Source organism: Lagenorhynchus albirostris, chromosome 5 (assembly GCF_949774975.1).
Source record: "Lagenorhynchus albirostris chromosome 5, mLagAlb1.1, whole genome shotgun sequence".
Lineage (NCBI taxonomy): Eukaryota > Metazoa > Chordata > Mammalia > Artiodactyla > Delphinidae > Lagenorhynchus > Lagenorhynchus albirostris.
Genome location: NC_083099.1, coordinates 27,489,656 through 27,497,028, shown reverse-complemented (window position 1 = coordinate 27,497,028; position 7,373 = coordinate 27,489,656). Strand labels below are relative to the sequence as shown.

The 7,373-nt window shown below is 42.8% G+C and overlaps 1 pseudogene; it reads right to left on the bottom strand.

Moving 5' to 3' along the window:
- Positions 1 to 3,303: 3,303 nt before the first annotated feature.
- On the bottom strand, positions 3,304 to 6,170 carry LOC132520759 (trafficking protein particle complex subunit 1-like; annotated as a pseudogene).
- Positions 6,171 to 7,373: the final 1,203 nt, after the last annotated feature.

Below are 7,373 nucleotides of genomic sequence, written 5' to 3'. Positions count from 1 at the left end.
CTTTGGAGGAAGTTTGTGATCGGTGACTTTGCTTGTATGGTTTTGGGGCAGGCGGTTGTTTTGTTTCTTTGTGGGGTTTTTTTTTTTGTCCATGCCTTGCGGTTTGTGGAATCTTAGTTCTCCCACCAGGGATCGAACCCGTGCCCCCTGCAGTGGAAGCTCAGAATCCTAACCACTGGACAGCCAGGGAATTCCACTAAATGTGCCATTTTAACTAACCATTTAAAAAATATATATATTTATTTTGTTTATTTATTTTCCTTAATTTTTTTGGCTGCATCGGGTCTTAGCTGCAGCACACAGGATCTTCGCTGAGGCATGTGGGATCTTTTGTTACGGTGCGTGGTCTCTTCGTTGCAGCACTCGGGCTTCTCTCTAGTTGCTGCACTCTGGCTTCTCTCTAGTTGTGGCACACGGGCCCCAGGGCGGTGGGCTCTGTAGTTTGTGGCATGCGGGCTCTCTATTTGAGGCGTGTGAGTTCAGTAGTTGTGGTGCACACGGGCTAAGTTGCCCCGAGGCATGTGGGATCTTGGTTCCCTGACGAGGGATCAAACCGCAGTCCCCTGCATTGGAAGGCGGATTCTTTACCACGGACCACCAGGGAAATCCCTTAACTAACCATTTTTAAATTGTACAATTCAATGATATTAATTACATTAACAATGCTGTACAACCGTCACCACTGTCTATCTCCAAAACTTTTTCATCACTCTAAACAGAACCTCTGTACTCATTTCTGTGCTTGTTTTTCCTCTAGAATATATTGGTCCCTGTGCTGACAGAGTCATGCCTGGTAAGTCATGCCTAGTCAAGAGGTCTCCTCACCTGAGTTTCTTTCATCACAGGATTGTTGTGAGTTCTTTCTGCACTGTACTTTTTTCCTCCCTATGTACACCTATTTCAACAAAGCAGATATTATATCAAACCACCCCAAAACTTGCTGCTTATTACTACAACCCTTTCACTTGCTCACAATTCTGTGAGTCATCAATTTGAGCAGAGCTTAGCTGGGCTTTTCTTCTGCTATTATCAACTAGGGTCATTCATGCCACTGCAGTCTTCTGTTGGCTCAACTAGAGCTGGATGCTGTATAATATGGCCTCTTTCTATGAATGAGACATTCAGTGTCTGGCGCTGGCTACGGGCTGGGTGGTATATTTCTAGCATGCTACCTGGGCAGCTGGGTTCCAAAAGCAGCAAGGGAGAGAGGTCAAGACCCACTGTGCAAGCATCTTTCAAGCTGCTGCCAGAATCATCTTTGCTCACGTCCCATCATCCACAAGTCACATGGCGAAGCCCAGAGTCAGTGTGAGAGGGGACTTAAAGAAAATACAGATGCAGGTAGGCATGGTTCATTGTGGCTGTAATCAGCCACACCTACATACTATTTTGCATTTTTAAAAAATTTATTTATTTATTTGGCTGTGCCAGGTCTTAGTTGCAGCACGCGGGATCTTTTAGTTGCGGCATGTGGGATCTAGTTCCCCGACCAGGAATCAAACCCGGGCCCCTTGCATTGGGATTGCGGAGTCTTAACCACTGTACCATCAGGGAAGTCCCCTGTTTTGCATTTTGATTTCTCACTTAACAGTATATTTATTTTCCAAGTTGATATAGTTCTTATAATTACATTTGTAATGACTACACAATAGCCAATCAAAGGATTGCCAAAATGTACTTAATCATTATTACTTAATCATTATTTATATATTTATTTATTTTGCGGTACGCGGGCCTCTCACCGTTGTGGCCTCTCCCGTTGCGGAGCACAGGCTCCGGAAGTGCAGGCTCAGCGGCCATGGCTCACGGGCCCAGCTGCTCTGCGGCATGTGGGATCTTCCCGGACCGGGGCACGAACCCATGTCCCCTGCATCGGCAGGCGGACTCTCAACCACTGCGCCACCAGGGAAGCCCAACTTAATCATTATTACTCTATTTTTACATTTGTTTTAATTTTCACTATTATAAATAATTCATTCATTAAACAGATATTTATGAGTACCTACTATGTGTAAGGAGTTATTCAAGGGCGCTGGACACAGTTTGCTTTGATTCTTTGGGAGGGGTGGGGAGGAAACACAGACAAACACATGAATATATAATATGTACTATGAAGAGAAGCAGGGAAAGGAGATTAGAGCCTGGCGGATGGGGGTGGAGGGCTGGGGTTTGCTATTTTAAGTCTTTAAAAAAATGCTTTGGGATTATGTTCTAAGAATAAAGAATTATTTCTCTTGCATCACATCCCTGTTGTGAGAAGTGAGATCACTAGGACATAGGGTAGGAATATTGTTAAAGCTTTCAAGATGGATGGCCCAATGCTCTCCCAAGACTTTTCCCAGTTTATATCACCACCAGCAGGAGTTTGCCAAATGCGCTGCTTTGACCATAGTAACACCGAGCTTCTTATTAAAAAAAAAAACCTTTGCTAATTTAATAGGTGAGTCTGGATACCTTTCATCAAGGTAGAATGTTATATCGTCATTTATCTTGACCACCTTTTGGACTTTGTAAACTTTTGAGCTGTAGTTGCCATTTTCTGTTGCTCTGGTGTGTGTGTGTGTGTGTGTGTGTGTGTGTGTGTGTGTGTGTGTGAGAGAGAGAGAGAGAGAGAGAGAGAGAGAGAGAGAGAGGAGGGAGGGAGGGAGAGAGAGGTTAAGTGGCAAAAAAAATTTTTTTTTGATATGACCACACTTTGACATATACATGTTTCCTGTTGTGAGAAAAACTGGGGATACAATATCTGGAATCATAAACAGCCAAATACAGAGGAAACCAAATATTTTTAATCAGAGGGCTTAGGTAGGTATTTCTTGAAGTGGCAGCCTAATCTTGGCCCTTAGGAGGGATAAAATGTTCCTTGGTGGGAGCCCACCTGCGCATGTATGGCTCTGACCCTGTGCTATGTACTCTGCTTGGCTGGGTACACTCTTAGGCACTGACCAGGAGATGGGGCCACTTGTGGTCCTCACAGGAAGGGCTCCAGTCTTGGGCTCAATGTGCTTGTTGTGTCTATCTCTGCCTTCTTTCTTCTTCTTCTTCTTTTTTTTTTTTAGTGATAAGAAGTCTATTCTGTACTTCTCGAAGCATCAGGTAGGGGGTAAAACTGGAGAGGGCCTGGTTTGGAGGTGTAAGGACTCTCCTGTGCCGGGGAGGGCACCAGGGACGGCTGTAGGCTCTTGCCCTGGGAGGGCTACCGAGGGGCTTGACTGGGCTGGGGGTGCTGGGGCGGTGGCACTTGTAGTAGGGGGCCCTCGGGTGAAACAGGTTAGGAAGGGCCCCAGACAGGGATTCTAATGAGGGGTGAGGTAGAGTGCTTCCTTCAGCCAGCCCGGGTGGAGAAGAAGGGCGGAGAGTGGCCACAGGAGTCCAGTCGGGAGCGGAAGAGCTCATTCTGCACAGTTTGGCCCAGCGAGCACAGGGGATTCTTCACCACCAGCTCCACGTACAGCTCACCGTGGATGTGGTGCAGCACATCTCGGATGGGTCCCACGGCCAAGTCAGTATTCATGACAGCGCTGATCCCAGCGGGCATCTCGTACTAATGGAGTTTGTAACGTCTAGTTTGGAAGGCCAGGAAGCCGTCCGTAATGTCTAGTGGGGACATTTTGCTGACAAAGGAAAGGATAGAGAAGAGCATCCCGTACATCAGCTTGTACTCCTCCTACTTGGGGATCTCTCTTGCTTCTTGCGGGGCCACTCGCGGAAATGCAGACACACTCCATTCCGGTCAAACAGGTACAGGTTGTGGACAGTCGTGGGGACTTGCTCCGAGTGCCTGTCACTCCATAGTTCCTATCTCTACTTTCTAGGTCTGTCAGTGTCCATGACCCATACATAGTATGTCTGTTTGCCCCATGAGAAAGTGTTTCATTCATTAATTAATGCATGCATTTATGCACTGATTTACCCAATAATTGATCCATCTATTCATTTGGGCATGTATTCGTACGTTAGCACAGTCGTTTATTTAGTACACATTGACTATAAGAGTTGTGACTTTAAAAAAAAGAGTTATGGGCTTCCCTGGTGGCGCAGTGGTTGAGAGTCCGCCTGCCGATGCAGGGGAAACGGGTTCGTGCCCCGGTCCGGGAGGATCCCACAAGCCGCGGAGCGGCTGGGCCCGTGAGCCATGGCTGCTGAGCCTGCGCGTCCGGACCCTGTGCTCCGCAGCGGGAGAGGCCACAACAGTGAGAGGCCCGAGTACCGCAAAAAAAAAAAAAAAAAAAAAAAAGAGTTATGACTCTTTACTTTGATGCCAGAAGGATTGATGATAATTAGAGACCCAAGTGGGTGCCCAGGGAAAAGTCCCAGGCTCCAGACCTACAGTCCTGTTGCTGGCATTGTGTAAATCGAGATCACGACGGTGCACTGGCCAGCCGTTCTTGGCCCACTAACTTTGACCAAATAAATTCTTGTTTTACTAAACCCAAAGCAAAATGTGCTGACTAAGCCTTCTTTACCAGTAAAATTGTATTACATTTCTTTGTGATAGGAAAGGTTAGAACAACAATATGTCACCTTAACAACTCTGGGCACTGAATCTGCACTATGTCACCTGTGAAAAAAAGAGATGTTCCTTCGTTCAAGTCACAGAATTTATTTGGCAAGTTATGTACCTTTGTGCTAAGAGGTGACAGACATTTTTTTTTTTAAGCAAAATTGACACTCCCCATCCTTAAATAGCTTATAATCCAGTTGGAGAAATAAGACCAGTCCACCTAGAATTATAGATCATAGAACTAAGGAATGTTTTATGTTGAAAGCTGCTTAAAGACCCATCTGGTCTGAAATTCCCTACCAAGGTGGAACTCCCCATACAAAGTACTCTGCACTAGAGTCTGTCATACAGCGTGAAGTAAGTCAGAAAGAGAAAGACAAATACCGTATGCTAACACATATATATGGAATCTAAGAAAAAAAAATGTCATGAAGAACCTCGGGGTAAGATAGGAATAAAGACACAGACCTACTAGAGAATGGACTTGAGGATGTGGGGAGGGGGAATGGTAAGCTGTGACAAAGTGAGAGTGGCATGGACATATATACACTACCAAACGTAAAATAGATAGCTAGTGGGAAGCAGCCGCATAGCACAGGGAGATCAGCTCCGTGCTTTGTGACCACCTAGAGGGGTGGGATAGGGAGGGTGGGAGGGAGGGAGATGCAAGAGGGAAGAGATATGGGAACATATGTATATGTATAACTGATTCGCTTTGTTATAAAGCAGAAATTAACACACCATTGTAAAGCAATTATACTCCAATAAAGATGTAAAAAAATAAAATAAAATAATAAAGTCAAAAACAAAACAACAGAATAAAACAAAAAAACAAAGTACTTTGCAAATAGTCTTTTCAGCTTTGTACCAACACTCCTCTGGTGAGGAAACTACTATTAATTTTTTTAATTAGAAAAGCTGTATTTGCTTAATGTAACACATTGAAAAACTATGGCAGAGTATCAAAGTAAAAAGTCAAGCCTCACCTCAAATCCCTCACCTCCCTACCATTTGTTACAGGATGCTAAGAATGGCTATTTTCTGTACTTGTACAAACACATATATGGACATTTCCACCCCATACTTTCAATTGTAATCTGTTTTTTAAATTAGATAACATATACAATATAAAAATCAAAGGGTATGAAAGAATATACAATGAAAAGAAAGTCTCTTCTATCCCTCTCCCTCTAGCACCTCAGTTCTGCTCTCCAGAGGCAGCCACTGTTACTACTTTTATATGTATCCTTCCAGGGATAGTCTGTGCGTTTTACAAGCATATATATTATTATTATTTTTTTTTTTTTTTGACCACACTGCATGGCATATGGGTTCCCAGTTCCCTGACCAGGGATCAAACCCACACCCCCTGCAGTAGAAGCATGGAGTTTTAACGACTGGACCACCAGGGAAGTCCCTCTTTTTTTTTTTTAACACAAGTGTTAGCAGATTAAATACAATATTTCCCCCTTAATTACATATCTTAGAAATTATTCCATACTTAGAGCAAGCTGCTTTATTCCTTTGAACAGGTGCATAGCATTTCATTGTATGGGTATGTCATAATTTAATAAATCAATCTATTTATGACTATTTTGGGGTTCCTGCCCTTTTGCTATTACAGACAAGGCTGCAATGGATAACTTTGACTATACTACCTGTTTTTCATGCGCACGCAAGGTTGTGGGATAAATATCTAAAAGTAGAATTGTTGGATCAAAGGGCAGATACATTTGTTATTTTGATAGATATTGCCAGTTGCTCTCAGTAGATGTTGTATCAATTTGTATTCCATTCATCAACTATGAGAGTACTTTTTCCCCATGCTATTACTAGGATATTAATTACTTTTTTTTTAACTTATGCCAACCTGGTAGGTTAAAAATAGTTACCTTTAGCTGTTTTCATTTGCACTTCTCTTATGAATGAAGTTGAGCATCCTTTCATATATGTGAGAGTCATCGTGTTTATTTTCTGTGTGCCGTCTGTTCATATCCTTTACCTGTTTTTCTATTTTTTTTCTCCTTGTTGCTTTTCTTGTAAATATTAGGCTTTATATATACATACGTTTTTGAAAATAAGAACAACTTAAATTGAAAATTTTTTCCAGTTTGTTATTTCTCTTATGACTTTTTTTTTCCATGCAGGAATTTAAAAAAATTTTTTTAAATTTTTTAATTGTTCAATTCAGTGAATGTAAATGAAGTAAACCAGACAAAGAAAGACCAATATTATATGATCTCACTTATATGTGGAATCTAAAAGAATGGACCTCATAGTAACAGAGTAGGATGCTCATTACTAGCAGCTGGGGGTGGGGGAAATGGAGAGATGTTGGTCAAAGGATACAACTTTTCAGTTATAAGATGAATAACTTTTGGGCTTCCCTGGTGGCTCAGTGGTTGAGAGTCCGCCTGCCAATGCAGGGGACACGGGTTCGTGCCCCGGTCCGGGAAGATCCCACATGCTGCAGAGCGGCTAGGCCCGTGAGCCATGGCCGCTGAGCCTGCGCGTCCGGAGCCTGTGCTCTGCAACAGGAGAGGCCACAACAGTGAGAGGCCCACGTACCGCAAAAAAAAAAAAAAAAGATGAATAACTTTTGGAGACCTAATGTATAGCATGGTGACTAGAGTTAATAATAATGTATTGTATTGAAGTCAACTAACATTGTAGATCAACTAACTAAACTAACTATCAAGTAAATTATCTATCAACTAACTATCAACTAAATCAACTAACATTGTAGATCTCAAGGGTTCTTACCACCATCACCAAAAAAAAAAAAGGTAACTTGGTGAGGTGATGGATTTGTTAATTAGCTTGATTTTGGTAATGATTTCACAATGTATATCCAAACATCATGTTGTATACC